Source organism: Panthera tigris, chromosome F3, assembly GCF_018350195.1.
Source record: "Panthera tigris isolate Pti1 chromosome F3, P.tigris_Pti1_mat1.1, whole genome shotgun sequence".
Lineage (NCBI taxonomy): Eukaryota > Metazoa > Chordata > Mammalia > Carnivora > Felidae > Panthera > Panthera tigris.
The window spans coordinates 22,058,459-22,076,379 of NC_056678.1; the positions used below are offsets into that span (position 1 = coordinate 22,058,459).

At 37.3% G+C, this 17,921-nt stretch overlaps 1 long non-coding RNA gene across 1 annotated transcript in view; it reads right to left on the reverse strand.

Moving 5' to 3' along the window:
- Positions 1–17,921, reverse strand: part of LOC122235775 — a 73,767-nt gene that overhangs the window by 54,896 nt on the left and 950 nt on the right. Inside the window, exon 2 of the long non-coding RNA XR_006213808.1 lies at positions 13,806–14,800. This is a non-coding gene — a long non-coding RNA (uncharacterized LOC122235775). The remainder of the gene's footprint in view (positions 1–13,805; positions 14,801–17,921) is intronic.

Genomic DNA, 17,921 nt, shown 5'->3' on the forward strand with positions numbered 1-17,921 from the left:
GGGTGAAGAGAGTCAAAAGGTATAGACTACCAATTATAAAGTAAGTCCTGGGGATATAACGTACAACATAGTGACTGTAGTTAATACTATTGTATTGTATATTTGAAAGTTGTTAAGAGAGAAGCTCTTAAATTTCGCATAACAAGAAAAAAATGGACAACTATGTGTGGTGATGAAAACAAAAAATAACAAGATACAGAACTGTTCCACGGCATGTAGGAATTCTTTGTGCTCCTCTGTTATAGTCATACTTCCCCAACCCTATCCCTGCCCTTTAATTATTCTCCATAGTTTTGTTATTTGGGAATAATCTTTCATAGTTTTGTTATTTGGGAATGTTATATAAATGGAACCCTATAGCCTTTTGAGACTATCTTTTCCCATTAAGTGTGATGCCCTTGAGATCTATCCAAATTGTTGCATGTATCGCATGTTGTTGCATTCGTTTGTTTTGCTGAGCAGTGTCCCACTTCATGGATATACCAGGGTTTGCTTAACCATTCACCCCCTGAAAGACATCTTGGTTGTTTCCTTTCGAATGTATTTTTTAAAAGGCAAGTCATTTGCAAACCTTGGGTCTTTTGCTTTTGTAAAGAACTTTCAATCCACCTCAGAAGTGATAGGTTCATTGATTAAGAGTTTCTGAGCAAGATGAATGCACTCAGAAGTGGGAGCATCACATGGGGTGTCACTCTGAATAAATATGACCTTACACGGGTGAGCACTAGTTGATAGCCTAATCCTAAATGGTGTCAGGTCTTAGGAGGCTGTCCAGGGAGTGGACCAGGGATGGTAGGCATGAGGCCAAGAGGGCTGGTCCAATTGAAATGTTACATAGGAGTAAGGAGGAGGGATGACAGGGGGAAATGTGTACACATGAGCAAAGCATCACCTTTCCTGTAGTTCTGAAACAGGAAATATGACAACATGGGAGTCATTTATACTTCTCATTTCCCTCAAGTTACCAGCGGATAGACTGTCACTGCCCCTCAGTGCCACACCCCTTTGAGCCTACATTTTATGCCCAGCAATAGCCATTTCATTACTGATTTTACAAAGCCTTATATGGAAAGAAAGCAAACAAATGAAAAAAGGAAATGCAATGGGAAAAGGACACTCTCTTCAACAAATGGTGTTGGGAAAACTGGATAGTTACATGCACAAGAATAAAACTGGACCACTCTCTTACACCATACACAAAAATAAACTCAAAATAAATTAAAGATCTAAATGTGAGATCTGAAGCAATAAAAATCCTAGAAGAGAGAACAGGCAGTAATTTATCTGACATTGGCTGTAGCCACATTTTTCTAGATATGCCTCCTGAGGCAAGGGAAGTAAAAGCAAAAATAAACTATTGGAACTACACCAAAATAAAAACCTTCTGCACAGTGAAGGAAATAATCAACAAGACTAAAAGAACAACCTACTAAATGGCAGAAGATATTTACAAATGGAACATCTGATAGAGTTAATATCCAAAATATATAAAGAACTCATACACCTCAACACCAAAAAAAACCCTAATAATCTAATTAAAACTGGGCAGAAGAGATGAACAGAAATTTCTCTAAAGAAGACATACAGATGATCAATAAACACATAAAAAGATGCTCAACATCACTAATCACCAGGGAAATGTAAGTCAAAACTACAATGAGATATCATCTCACACCTGTCAGAATGACTAAAGCAAAAAACACAAGAAACAATAAGTATTGGCAAGGATGTGGAGAAAAAGCCACCTTCTTGCACTGTTGATGGGAATGAAAACTGGGACAGCCATTGTGGAGGTTCCTCAAAAAACTAAAAATAGAACTATGATCCAGTAACCACAGTGCCGGGTATTTACTCAAAGAATAAAAAAAACACATCAATTTGAAGGGATGTATGAACCCCTATGTTTATTGCAGCATTATTTACAATAGCCAAGATATGGAAGCAGCCCAAGTCTCTCTCTCTCTCTCTCTCTCTCTCTCTCTCTCTCTCTCTCTATATATATATATATATATATATATATATATATATTATATTATATATAATATACATTATTCAGCCATAAAGAAGAATGAAATGTTGCCATTTGCAACAACATGCCTGGATCTAAATAGTATAATGGTAAACAAAATAAACCAGTCAAAGAAAGACAAATACCATATGATTTCACTCATATGTGGCATTTCAGAAACAAATGAACAAAGGAGAAAAAAAGAAAGAGAGAGAGAGAGAGAAACAAAGAAACAGACTCCTAACTCTAGAGAACAAACAGACGGTTACCACAGGGGAGGTGGGTAAAGGGATGGGTAGAACAGGTGATGGGGATTAAGAGTACACTTATCATGATGAGCGCCGAGTAACGTATAGAGTTGTTGAATCACTATATTGTACATCTAAAGCTAATATATTTGTATGTTAACTGTACTTAAATTAAAGTTTAAAAATTAAAAAAATATATTGTTCTTTCAAAATATTCTTTGGGAGAGAGGTTTTGTGAGGCTCTAGGTAAGCAAAAACATATTTTAGACACAGTCCCTGCTCTCAATAGGCTCACAATTTAATCTAGGAAAACAATGTTGAATGTATAAAGCATTGAGTATATACAAATGCCTTAACCCAGCAATTAGAAATAAATATCTCTTGGGTCACCAGGGTGGATCAGTTAGTTACATGTCTGACATTTGATTTTGGCTCAGGCCATGACCTCACAGTTCGTGAGATCAAGCCCAACATTGATTCTCTTTCTCCCTGTCTCTCTGCATCTCTCTGTCTCTCTGTCTCTCTGTCTCTCTCTCTCTCAAAGTAAATAAATAAATATTTTTAAAAAAGAAATGTTCCTTGACATTTTCTTCTTCAAATAAATTTTTCTCTCCCTTAGCAGTCCTTAGATATAGTCCTTGTGCTCTGTGACCATATCCCTTCTATCCTTCCAGACTGCTTATCTGAGTACTTGCTATGGGATCACTCCTGGATCTCTTTAGGCTCTCGGTCTTTTGTATCTTTGGTGTATCCTTTTCTTCAGCTGCCTTCTGCCTTTTGTTCTGCCCTTTTCCAGAATAAATATAATGGTTAACCACCTCAATATTTCTTTTGCCAAAACCTTAAGCTCTCTTGCCCTCTCCATCCCCTTTTTTGAAAGAAACTAACTGTCCACTTTCTGCACACTTTCTTCACATTTTCTCCACACTAACTCCACACTCTTTTCATGTTTTCTCTACACTTACTCCATATTCATGCACCAGAATTTAAATGAAAAAGCCACACAGGAGAGAAAGCTGGTACTCTTACACATTTATGATTACTAAATTCAAAGGTGCCCTCAGTATTTCTGGTAACACCACTGTGTTTCTCTGACCATCTTTCTCTCTCTTTTACAAGAGGGCTTTTCCACACCTTCTCTCTCTTCAAACTTCTGCCATAGGCCCATTCTTCCTCTTCCTCCCTGAAAATGACCTGCCTTCATCCTAACAGAGAATATAGGGGTCAGTATAGGTAAGCTCCAACAAGTTCCTCCTATTATATCTAGAAAATGTCCCAACACATCCATTATCTCTTCTTTTTCTGGTCCTTTTACCTCTGCATATATATTAGTCCTTCCCATCAGCATCCGAACATGCATGTCCATCTCAGAAGAAAACTCCTCCCTTAATCTCACTTTCAATTTCTCAGTTAATATTGTCCTTCCTCTTCTACCCAGTTTACCATAAAAAATACAAAGCTATTTTTTAATATGATAATTATAGTTTGCACCCCATAGCTGTTCACTAGTGCTATCCTCCCTACCTATTCTTTTTCTAGCAAAAGACTATGCTCTCAGCTACAGAGGTCCCAGGCTTGATCAATTGTGGTCACTCTCTGGCCTCAACAATTGGTGATTGAGCCCATCACCTGTGTAACTCAGGAGCCAATAAAGAAAACAGAAACCACACTGAGTATTTCAAAGAGAGATGAATTAACCCAGAGAACTCTTCCCATAAGCATAGAAAGGTTGAAAGAGCAAAAAGGATATTAATAACTGTTAAGTTTGCAGAAGAAAAAGAGGTGAGGAGTGGAGACATAGGAGTTCACAGGAGGAAGCCATGTAGACTGGGTGCTCCAAGCTATAGGGGAAAGATCTCCAATTTTGAGATTTGGCTGGCCAGATCCTTGGACAGCCTGGGCAGTACAGCCCAGTAGGTGACATGAAGCAGAACAATGGTTAACTCCAACTACTAAAGGAATACATCCTGGTAGCTGCTGGTTCCTCTAAGGAACATATTGAAGGGAGTGCTGGGAGTTCAGAAAGATACTGGAAGCTGGAGCTACTTTCCCCTGCTGCTGGAGTGTGAGATGGAAACTGGGAAAAGGGGAAGAAATTCCTTTCTTCCTTCCTATTGCCTTCTAATTCTCCTCTAGTGCCTCCCATTCATAGACCCTGATAAGAAACTAGCTGACAAAAGAATCTGAGAAACATCGTCTGCTGAGTCCTAGCCCAAGTACCACAAAGCAGAATGTAAGTTTAGAGTTGGTAAAAACCTGGCATACGACCTAAGCTGGAATTGGCTTGTAAATCCAGATCAATAGGAACTTCTTTTTCCTTTCAACTTCTAGGGCCATAGGATTGATCTCACAGTGCAGGCAACACATGGAAAGGCCTGACCAAAGATAATAGTGGAACGAATCAAGTAGGAACGGGTGAGTCCCAGCACTAGGACTGCCCAGCTTCTAAGTCCCTAAAATTCTAAGATGTAGCAGAAAAGGGATGGAAGAACCAGCAATTTCCATCCAGGGGAGGGGAAGGTTGCCCTATAAATAAATTTTAGAGGTTCTTTTAATAACAAAAGTTGTATTTTGGTTATGTCAAGAAGTATGCTTGTTCAATGTAATAGTTACTCCAAAAGCTTTGAAGGGGGGACTGGAGAAGGAAAAGCAAGGGAAGGAGACAGAGAAGCTCTTATCAAGGAAGTAAAAAAGATCAAAACAATGTTGTATAAGTCAAAGATGGAGAGCGTTTCAAGAGCTGGACAGTAATGCCCAATGTCGTTGAATAAATTACCCAACGAGGGATTAATTAGGTTAATACTCCTTGTTCCTAATTTTAATAATCTTAGTATAATTTCTTTCCAGATTCCTGATTCAAACTGAGGGTAAGATTCTTTGTTTATAGTTTGCAGAATTCACTTTCTTCTCCTTTATGGAAAATCAAAGAATTAAGTTAAAGAGTGAGTACCTTAATATATGCTATCACTCAGAGAATGCACAGAAAACAAGAACATGGCTCAGCTCCTTTTCTGAAGGAACTTACAGGCTAGCCAGGGTGACCCTTATGTAAATTAAGGAGCTCTGAATCTTCAGCCAATTTTAGAAGAAAGTTGTGAGTCTTATTCTCTAAGGCATACATAGTAGAAATTATTCTGTTAAAAATCATAAGATACTTGCTAGGTCTTTTTTTATTTCATACTCTGTGCACTCATTTTTAGGGCTGCCATAACATAATGCCACATGCCAGGTAGCTTAAACAAAACAAATTTATTTTTTTACAGTTCTGAAGATTAGAATTCCAAGATCAAGATGCCAGCAGATTTGGTTTCTCCTGAGGCCTGTCTCCTTGGCTTGAGGATGTCTGCCTTCTCTCTGAGTCCTTACCTGATCTTTCCTCTGTACACATCTGTGTCCTAGTCTACTTTTCTTATAAGAACACCAGTCATATTGGATTAGGGCACACCACTATGACCTAATCTTACCTTAATTACCTCTATAACGTCCTAGTTCTAAATACAGTCACATTTGGAGTTACTGGGGGTTAGGATTTCAACATATGAATCTGGGGACAACACAATTTTAGGCCATAATACCCTGAACACCAATTCTACACAATGTGGTGATTTGTACAGTCAAGTTAAGATGATGCATAAGAGCAGGGATATTCCACATGGATGAAGATAGTTTTTCTAATCCGGTAAAAAAAACTTTTTTTTTTAAATTCACATTACTTCAAACTATTAAAAAATATCTGGGAAGAAACATCATCTACCTAATAAATATTAGCGCTTATAACGGTGTTCCCTTAACTTTTGGCCAAACTACCTGCTGACATGAAGCTTCTGGACTTGGGTTAGTTTCTCTGCTTTTCATGGCAATAGTTGGATGTGATATCTGCTGTCCTCATTCCAATCCAGATTCTTTAAAGAAAAGCCCTTGGGAGTGTGTATACTGTTTACTTTTTACAACCCTGCATGGCAACAGGATTTAGTGTCTCCCTCATTTTAAAAGCTCCTTTCCACGCCCCTCACAAGGCCCCCTGGGAGAAAAACATTTTCCGCATATTCTGCTTATGTATCTTAGTAGCTGATTATACTTGTATGTTGGTTTCCAAAATACTACCCGTTATAACTTGCACAACCTGGAAGCTTGCATATCGGTTCATTATGCAAAAGTCTACACTTACACGAAAATCTGTCTCCCTTTTCCTGCAGGCATCAAGTTGCAGCGCCCTGCCCTTTCACGCCATTCATAGGGTTTGGGAGGGTAGGGCAATGGCAGAACACATACTCATACATCATTGCCATAGCTGAAGAACAGGCTGGTCTTCACACTCTTCAAGGGAAATTATGTGTCTTCTATTAGAAAGCAGGGAGGGAAGCCCTACATCTCCTACTCTAAGAAATTCCTTTGGGGAACTGGATGGTGCTGTTACCTGCCACATAGGATGAGACCATGCCTAGAAACAGTGAAAGCCAAACAAACGTGTAAACAAAATCCTCTTTATTAATGGCAAATCATTACATTAAGTAATACCAAAAGTAAATGAGTATGCAGATATCAACTGTAACTCTAAGAAATTCTACTCTTATTTATTCTCAATGGGATAAATATAGTATTTTAGAATTTAAATGTAGGGAAAGTGCATCCCCCTTCTCCCCAATGTAAACTATGTAACAGATTTTCCAACCATGATGGCTTGGCTCACAAGTATATCCTGGAGTGTTTATAGGTGTGCCCAAATATTGATCTTCTCAGCCCTCAGGTTATCTGGATCCCAGGATAGATAATTCAGGCTCCTCTGCTTTTTACCATGTTCCTTAAAATAATTATAATGTTTGGTTTGTAATACAATGTCAGTTATTATATAATAAGTAAAAAGCCCTGTTGTAACTGACTATATTTTTCTTTTCTTTTTTTTCCTTGTATGTCAGGAAGCTCTGAGACAAATGTGAAGTTCAACTACATAAATTGTTATAGAGTTAGGATATTTTCATTTTCTTTTCTCCCTTTGTTCCTATTTTCTATATTATTAACCTTATTTTGCATGTCTTTTATGCAGATAAATCCTTTTGGAAAGAAACAAGATAAAAATTTCTATTAGTGGTATTAGGGAAGTTGAAATACAAAATGTAACCACAAAAACACTTCCCTGGCTGTGTTATGTTATTCATATTCATGACCATGCTAACAAGAAAAATGACTCTTGATGAAATCCTCCAGTAGACTGCAGTTAAGCATAGGTTTTCATATCTAATTCTCAGTTATTTCTTCCACATTTTCATTTATTATATTTCTTAAAAAGTATATTTAATGAACCTTAACAATATTCAGTTGATCTGTGCGTTACTGAATGAAAACAGTTAATATGGGATTATATACAGCAATGGAGCCATTGGAGTATGTAGGAAGCTACTAAGATGAAGAATTTGAAACCCATAACTGGAAGTTTCTTTAAAAATAATCTCTATAATTGTGTTCTACTATATTCCACCTTCCAAGAATCTCTCCTTTTTACCAATTTATTGTAGGTAGCATTACTGATCAAGATCTTGATAACATGAAAGAAATAATTGTAGGAAACTGTTCTACCATACTCCCGAGTACTAACATATTCCATGACTCCATTTCTCCTGTTACTAGTACACAGTAACACTGGGACACTATAAATCTGCCTAACAGCTATAAAACTCGAATCAAGAAAGGCCCAACTATTTCTGGTTTTAAGGTCATAAATGAACCCTATGTAGTGCAATAAGAAAGGGACACTTTGTTAATACATTTCAATGTAGGCTAATGTATAATTCCAAATATCAACTCAGTAAATCTGGATGGTGTTGCCCAAAGAAAAAAACAGTCTATAAAAATGTACAGACCACATATTCTTAAGAAAATAGTCCAGGGCGCCTGGGTGGCTTGGTCGGTTAAGCGTCCGACTTCGGCTCAGGTCATGATCTCACAGTCCATGAGTTCAAGGCCTGTGTCGGGCTCTGTGCTGACAGCTCAGAGCCTGGAGCCTGTTTCAGATTCTGTGTTTCCCTCTCTCTCTGCCCCTCCCCTGTTCATGCTCTGTCTCTCTCTGTCTCAAAGATAAATAAACATTAAAAAAAAATTAAAAAAAAAAAAGAAAATAGTCCAGAAATCTAAATTTTTCTACCAAACTTCTAAGTTTAGAATAGCAAAGAGTATGAAGCTTTTGCCTATTAATAAATGCTTGGAGTTCGGATTGTTAATACTGTGTATTGAAAGAGACCCATAGGCTTTAATGGTAAGCAGAGCTAGAAGCAAAATTGAAATTCAACAACTTATAATTTTGATTAGGATATAAGTTTAAATAAAAGAATACAAAGTTAGAGGCCTGAGTCAGTATTTTATTATATTTTTTTGAAAAAAAAATTTTAATGTTTATTCATTTTTGAGAGACAGAGAGACACAGAAGTGAGTGGGGGAGGGGCAGAGAGAGAGGGAGACAGAGAATCTGAAGAGGCTCCAGGCTCTGAGCTGTCAGCACAGAGCCTGACGTGGGGCTCCAACCCATGAAATGTGAGATCATGACCTGAGCTGAAGTCAGAAGCTCAACAGACTGAACCACCCAAGCACCCCATCAGTATTTTATTTTAATAAATATATCTTGCCTAAAAAAATTCCATAAAATTGTAATTGCATTTAACCCCTTTTCAAATTTTCCTTGTACTACTGATGAGAATATAAATCTAGAAACAAGATTTATTAAGCCATTATTTTCCTTTCAAATGCTCAAATTAACATAATACTAAAACCTAGTGTCATTTTGGACCTTGGGAAAATTACATAATTTTTCTAGCTCTCAGTTTTCTTTCTTTTTTCTTTTTAAGTTTATTTATTTATTTTGAAAGAGAGAGAGGGAGAGAGTACACACCCATGCATGGGGAGGAGTGGAGAGAGAGGGAGACAAAGAATCCCAAGCAAGCTCCACACTCAGCACAGAGCCTGATGCCAGTCTTGATCCTACAATCATGAGATCAAGATTTGAGCTGAAATCAAGAGTTGGATGCTCAACCAACTGAGCAACCCAGATGCCCCAAGCCCTTAGTTTTCTAATCTATGTAATACAAACGATAATAGTACCTACTTCATAGAGTTGTTTTGAGAATTTAGTAAAATTACAGGTATAAGACAATGACCACAGGGTCTGGCATACACTAAATGTCCAACAAATGTTAGCCGCTAATGTTATTATGATAATAATCTTTACCATCATATTCTGTCACTATCCTCAACTGGTAGCCTTACACTTAAAACCATCTCAGATCCCAGTTTCTTCCAATATTTTCTTAATTATTCTGTAATTTCAGCCAGGGTGACTCTAAGTAATATCCAAATGATGATGATGATGATCAGCTTGTTATGAATGATAATGTGAGTTTGGGGGATTTTCATATGGTATTATAGACAAGAAATCCAGGAATGCTTCAATGTAGCCTTTGTCCAGTTGTTTCTTCTTATGTGATTTCCACAAAGAAGAAATATGCACAAGGATCCAGGGAATATGGCAAAAAAGTTATTAGTTTATTATTAGCTGGTCCTCTACTTAAATTCCAATGCAGAGATCTCTGGTTAGCTGTGTTAATAAATGTAACCTAGTTGCTTTAAGTGCTTTACTTTACTTTCAGTGCTTTTCTCACTAGTTTAAGTATAAATCCATATTTCAAGGTATTACTAACTTCAGGTTGACCACTTGGTACAAAAGGCTAAAGAGATGAGAATGCAGATACTAAGAAGTGCAAAGAAAGAAAGAAGGATGACAGGGATTACTTTTGGAGAAGACACGAAATTCTCTGGCTCTTGCTTCATGGGGCAAGAGGAAGAAGGGATATTCACAGTTAAGTTCAGGATCTTTTATACACCATACGCTCATCTACAGTTAAATGTGATCCAACAATGTTTAAGATTTGGCTCCAATCAGATTAATAGCCCCTTGGAAGGTTAGTATTTTCCTAGACAAAGGAAGAAATTATCCTTCTCTATTCTATTTCCCCATAATGGTTCAAGAATCTTTTGAACCTATAAATAAAAATAAATGGAATATAGCTCTACAACATGTCAAGAATTAATAATTGCTCAAAAATGTCTGAAAAATAATAATGAAATTTTGAGTTCTTGCCTTTAAGCATGCTAAAAAATTTAGAAAGGCCCAACATTTCTGAAGCTAGATCTCTTCCTGGACACAAGAACTTGGGATAGTAGAAATGAATAGATTTTTGTTTAAAGACATTGTTTATTGGTTTAGTTCTCAACTAACCAATGAAATACAGTAATTAATCATCAATGAGTATTTACATATATAAAGAGATGGAAGACTTCCCCTATGACAGCATGAAATACAAAAGAAAGGACAAAAATCAAATTTTTTAAATAAAATCATACCTGACAGTAACTACAAGACTATGCAGAAAACAAACAACCAAGTGGAAAAATATCCTCCAAGGCACTTGTGCTCTTGCAATCTTCTGATCAATCAACTACCTTATTATCATACCATATCACAAATGATTCTTAAACATACCCATAATTGGTAATTTTATTCTAATTTTTTTTTGTTTCAACACTGAATACATTTTCAAAAGTCCTACAGACTACAAGACAAAATACCAAAAAACTGATCCAAGATTTTCTTTATTTTTTTTTTTTTAAATTTTTCAACGGTTTTTATTTATTTTTGGGACAGAGAGAGACAGAGCATGAACGGGGGAGGGGCAGAGAGAGAGTGAGACACAGAATCGGAAACAGGCTCCAGGCTCCGAGCCATCAGCCCAGAGCCTGACGCGGGGCTCGAACTCACGGACCGCGAGATCGTGACCTGGCTGAAGTCGGACGCTTAACCGACTGCGCCACCCAGGCGCCCCCAAGATTTTCTTTATTTAATCACAAAAAGTAAGAAGAAAAAATAAGAAACTTGCTGCCCATTTTTGAGTTGGTCCTTTTTAGGGTTGAATCACAAGTTTGTGAATGTCTCACAGATTCCTGAAAATATCAGTTACATTGCAACAGTTCAGTTTTAAGTTATTTTTATATCTTAAAAAGGAAATAAAATTGGATCTGACTCCCTCATTCATTCAACCACTCAAAATATAACTCTCAAGAAGATACAATCTGTGGGGCAGAGAGTTATCATATAGTGAGGTAATTAGTGCAATATAGATGTAAAAGAAGGTATTTGGGAGTAGAGAAAAGGGAGCAAGTCACTCTGTCTGGGGGAAGGGAAAGGAGGTGTGGAAAGATTCAAGGAGAAGATGGAAAAGCTGTTTTTCAGTATGACTAAGAAAACCAGGTGGACAAGGCAGGGTACGAGGTGTGGCAGAGGTGGAGGAAAGGACATTCTAGGTGGAGGGAAAATCTGTATACATGCTTGGAGGCATTGCAAAATATAGAATGTTTGGGGAGCATACAATCTTTTTTGCCCAGAAATCACAAAAGAAATGGAAAAAATGCAAGGGCAAGAATGCAGGTAGGTGAAGCTAGAAAATTAAACAGTAAACAAGTGGTGAATATAAACCACATAAGGAGTTTGAAACTGATTCCCTGATGATTTCTGAAGGGGGAATTAGTGGTGGTTTATTTGAAGAGTGTATTTTAGTTTATTTTTCCACAGCCTTTCATATGTTTATTGAAAAAAATATTAATTTCCCATTACTCTGTGATTAAAATAAGATGGAAACACATATAAAACGTAGTACCAGTCCACAAGGCAAACATCAATAAACAACAAAGAAGCCCAATGAATTGCCTCTTCCACTTTGTTAGTAATGTTATCATTTATTCCAACTAAACTTTCAGTAGACAACTTGATGCTGTTTGGCCCATGAAAAACAAGCCTGCCATGACCTACATGGTTATGACCTCAGTTCCAGAGACAAGTCTTCTTAGACAACACCCAGAAGGACAGTGATGAACTCAAGCATCATTGACCATTTATTTTGATCAAGACTATGATTCATTTGACCTGATTACAGCTGGTACAATGTCTATTTCTTTCACCATACTCACCTACACCCTTATGTTTTATTATTGTCTATGATTCCAATTAAAAATTGGAATACAAATATTAGTGCATGTTTTTATTTTTGTGTGCATGGTTTTTAATTGAAACTCAAGTTAGTTAATGTACAACATAGTATTGGTTTCAGGAGTAGAACTCAGTGATTCATCACTTACATTTAACACGCAGTACTCATCCCTACATATGCCCTCCTTAATGACAATCACCCATTTAGCCCATCTGCCCCCCACCTCCCTCCAGCAACCCTCAGTTTGTTGTCTGTATTTAAGAGTCTTTTATGGTTTGTCTCCCTCTCTGTTTTTATCTTATTTTTCCTCTCCTTCCCCTATGTTTATCTGTTGTGTTTCTTAAATTTCACATGAGTGAAATCATATGATATTTGTCTTTCTCTGACTTATTTCTCTTAGCATAACACACTCTGGTTCCATCCACGTTGTTGCAAAGGGCAAGATTTCATTCTTTTTCGTCGTTGAGTAGTATTCCATTATAGATATATACCACATCTTCTTTATTCATTCATCAGTAGATGAACATTTGGACTCTTTCCATAATTTGGCTATTGTTGACAGTGCTGCTATAAACATCCGGGTGCATGTGCCCCTTTAAATCATCATTTTTAAACATTTTTTAAGTGTATTTATTTATTTTGAGAGAGAGCACGTGAGCAGGTTAGAGACAGAGAGAGAGGAGACAGAATCCCAGGCAGGCTCCACATGTGCAGAGCCCAATGTGGGGGTCGAACTCCCAAACTATGAGAAACTAACCTGAGCCAAGATCAAGAGTTGGATGCTTAACCAACTAACCCCCTAAGCCAACTCTAAATCAGCATTTTTGTATTTTAAAATAGGGAAGAAAGATTAGTAAAGAGGCCATTGTAAAAATTAATGTGCAACTGAACTTTGGCTATGGAAATAGAGAGGAGATGTTTAGGAGATTTTAAAAAAGACAGGTTAGAAGAATAGATTAGATGTTGAGGATGGAGGAGAAGGAATAATCTAAGATAAAGTCCTAGTTTGATATTAACAAATTATAGAAATATAAGAAAGATTCAATTAGTGGGGAAATCTATTAGCTCAACTTTTCATATGCTGAGTTCATATGTTTCTGGGACAACCAGGTAAAGATATTCCATTGTCCTTTAGGTAGAGTCTGTAGCCAAGAGAGAGGTCTGGGCAAGAGATAACGATTTGCAAATCATTGCCACTCAGTTGGCAGTCTAGGGTATGGAATTGGAAAAGACAGCCCAGAGAGAAAATGTAGACAGAAGAGAAGTGACTCACTCTCATTGCATAATAACTGAGTCATCACATGGGATATCAGGTCTGATTACTTACTGATTGTACTTTAGAAAGACCTGGGCAGGGCTGGATTGTCCCAAAAGGTAAGGTGTGATCTCTTTTAGTGCCCCTCTGGCAAGGGTGGAAAAGTTAAGTTTCCTGGTCATTTTTTTTTCCCCTTTGGATTCATCTCATCCTTTCTATCCTGTTGGGTTCAATGCTTCTACTTGGTCTACTGGCTCCTCTCATACCTTGTCTTTTTACATAAGACTGTCCTCCAATCCATCCAACGCATTGTTTCCAAATGAGTCTTTATAAACACCTCTTCATCTTTTCCAATGGTCCTGTAGACTGCAAGGCAAAATCTCAAAGGGCCAATCCAAGATTTTCCTTATTTAATCACAGAAAATAAGAAAATACACTTCTCAAAAATGGGCAATCAATAAATTTCAAACATTTTGCAAAGAAGGCAATGCTACACAATGAAAAGAGCCTAGAATTGGAGCTAGATTCAATCTAAACTCAGTTCATGTGAATAGCACTATATGGAACCATATGCATCCTCCAGTTTTGTAGGCTAAAAATGGCTGGATATCGACAGTTTCATATGGTTTAACCTCATAACTTTGTGAGTCAGGACTTACTAGTAAATCAAGTTAATCTCTCAGAACTTAATTTCCATTTGTCACAAATGTGTACAGAGCCAGTGAGCACTAATTGTCTCCAAGGTGCATTACCAGGTCACTGCATGGGGTGCAGTGAAAGATGTCTTTAACCAATCTGATTATCAATTCCTTCTTCCCTTGGTAGAAAATTTCTTCTCTTTGGGTTGAGGTAGAATGTCAAGAGATAAGGAGAGCATTCTGAGCTCAACAAACATAATCTGATGGATCCATGCGTTTAAGTTTTTCTGTTTGGGAGTGGAAATGGAGAAGTTTTCTGTCTTTCATTGCTCCATGGTCTATTATTGATCACCCCGCCCTTGCTTCAGTCTTTTCTGAGGGGTACATTATTTCTTTAGAAATATAAATATTACTTATTTTCTGAGTCAAATAATATTCAGACCTGAGAACCATCCTCTTTCTTCAAAATGATTTTGCCTATTTTTTTTTTATCTCTTTCCTTAGTTTGGATTTCAGTTTAGCTCTCAGAGGTCAACCTCATTTTCAGGTTCTTGGAGATAGCTCACTATGCTCAAATGTACAATTTCCATTAGTGGTTCTTGAACATTTTTAAAGCAGGAGCTCTGTTGAGGATGGGAAAGAGGGAGACAGAAAACATCATATAAAACACACAAGAGGAGCTGCTCTAGTTGAAGTAGGAGTAGGAATGGGAGCACAGAGAGCCCCCAGACCCACCTCTCTCTTATCCATGATGCACCTAGGGCTCCACAGAATACACTATGAACTCCACAGTAATAGCTAAGAGTCTTTCAGCTTATTCTTTTGATTGAATTTCTACAAGGTACATGTGTATGCATGTGCATGTGTGTATGTGCATGTGGGTGTGTGTATATATGTGTGTTCACATGTGTTTTCCATAAATCCAATTCAGAAACTGGTAAACAGAATCCTTTGATAAAACAATACTCCATCCAATGTCACCCTTAAAAAAATGCTGTGATATACTGGAGAGCTATTAATGATGGAAAAACTTAACAAATTTAAAGGTCAAAATACCAGATGCATGAATTAATTTAGAGATCTGTACTTAGTTACTGTTTATTAAACTCTCCAAAACAGTGTTCTCTCCAACTCACATCCTGACTATAGCTACCATTAACTGGTTAATGTGAAGTTGTCATGCACCTATATTCACTGATGCAGGAACTTATTAATACAGGCTTCTATAGTGGTTGATCTCAATCATGTATGGGTTATGAACTTCGTGAAGAACTAGATAAAAAGTATGAAGAGTTCTCTCCATAAAAAAAAAAATTGTATGGCCCCAAAAACTCAAAAAAAAAGTTTATAGTTTAAGGAGGTGACAAACCTTCTGAAACACTTTGCAAGATATTAAGAGGTCCTTTCTATTGTAAGGGATATTTGTCTATTATTTGACAAAGATTTCATGGTGAGAGGAAAGAAGAGAAAACAGCTTCTAATTGTAACTTCAAAGATACTGATGCATTAAATGCTGGTTTAAATTTCAATTATTGTATTAATAGAAAGTGCTAGGTTATGCTGTATTTGCAAACACTACCCAAATCTCAGTGGTTTGGCATAACAAAAGTTTTTCATTCACCTGTGCCATGTAGGTTTGTACATGCCTGGTGATTGCTGTCACTCAGACACACAGGCTGATGGGGCACCACTATCTAGGCAATGTTATCTGATCACTGAGATAGATAAAGCCAGTGTGGTTTATCACACACTGACTTATGAGTGTGGAACTGACAAGTATCCTTTCTACTCAGATTTCATCAGTCAAGTAAGGGATACTCCACGTCTGACTTTAAGAGGTGGGGAAGGGAAAGAGGAAAATGAGAAATAATGAGTACTCCTATTATCTTTGTTTTAAGAGTTAGTTCTAGGTGTTATTAACTATTTTTTAGCTTTTATAAACATGATCATCTCATGTTTCTTTGTAATCAAAGACCTTAAACTTTTAAAACTCAATATGTTTTGGGGTGCCTGGGTGGCTCGGTCAGCAAAGCATCTGACTCTTGATTTTGACTCCAGTCATGATGATCATGGTTCATGAGATTGAGTCCTGCATTGGGCTCAGTGCTGACAGAACAGAGAGTCTGCTTGGAATTCTCTCCCTCTTCCTCACTCACAAACTCTCTCTCTCTCTCTCTCAAAATAAACATTTAAAAATAAATAAATAAAACTTGATGTGTTTCAAAGATTCTCATCAAATATTATTTATAATTATGCATGATTTCTACTTATAATACTTTCAATTATTCTTTGAAGCTATATTCTGACTCAAAACTTCCAAAATTAGAAAATCAATCCCTTAGCTTTATGGAACTGCCACTATAAAAACAGGCTAACATAGTCTGGGTAGCAACAGCGCACTTACTGTAAATTTCAATGAAGTAACTGAGTCAATGATGTAAAAATTGTCATTGTTGTGGTCCTACTTTCTATCACTCTAGAGGTGTTCAGGCTTAGGTAAATATTCAACTATCATCTCATGCTGACGCTATCCCTAGCTCTCCAATTTAACTCTGTATACCTTTAGCATTTGCTTCACTGGCCCATAACTGTTTGTAATACCCTTCTGCCCCACTACACTGTAAGATCACTCACTCATTCTTTCATTCAACAAATATTTAATTTTAATCTACTTTATATTCCTATTCTTAAAACAGGGACTAGCACAGATGGGAGTTTGTATATTATAAATAAATAAATAAATTGAAGAATACAGTTACTATTATTAGTGTCATTTTTATAGTAGTAACTGTTATTTATTGAAAGGAAGCCAGGATCTATAACCGTTTATTGAATGCTTTTCACATAATCTGGGTTTTGTGCTAAATGTTTTATATGTATTATCTCCCTTAATCCTCATAATAACCCTAGGGCATAGACGTTATTATTCTTTTTTTAAATTTTATTTATTTTTGAAAGAGAAAGAGAGAGAGAGCATGAGTGGGAGAGGAGCAGAGAGAGAGGGAGAGGGAGAAACCCAAGCAGGCTACATGCTGTCAGCGCAGAGCCTGAAGCAGGGCTAGAACTCACAAACTGTGAGATCATGACTTGAGCCAAAATCAAGATGCTTAATAGAAAATCAGATGCTTAATAGACTGAGTCACCCACGTGCCGCAGCATTACTATTCTTAAGGGATGACTCCACTATCCATCTCTGCCACTCTATTTTCAGCTGCATGTAACAGTATTTATCCCTTCCTGATTTAGAGGGTTTGCTATTAACAACTTTCTATCCCTTGGTTTCTAGGAGTGTGACTCTGTTATGGGTTGAATTGTGCTGCCCCATTCATATGCTGAAGTTCTAACCCCCCAGTACCTCAGGATGTGACCTTACTTTGAAATAAGATCATGGGGCGCCTGGGTGGCTCAGTCGGTTGAGCGTCCGACTTCGGCTCAGGTCATGATCTCGCGGTCCGTGAGTTCGAGCCCCGCATCAGGCTCTGTGCTGACCACTCAGAGCCTGGAGCCTGTTTCAGATTCTGTGTCTCCCTCTCTCTCTGACCCTCCCCTATTCATGCTCTGTCTCTCTCTGTCTCAAAAATAAATAAACGTTAAAAAAAAATTTTAAAAAAAGAAGTAAGATCATGCAGATATAATTAGTTAAGATGAGGTCATACTAGAGTAGGGTGAGCTCCTAATCTGGTGTCCTCATAAAAAAGGGAAATTTGGATAGAGACATACACTCAGGGAGAATGCCACATAAGG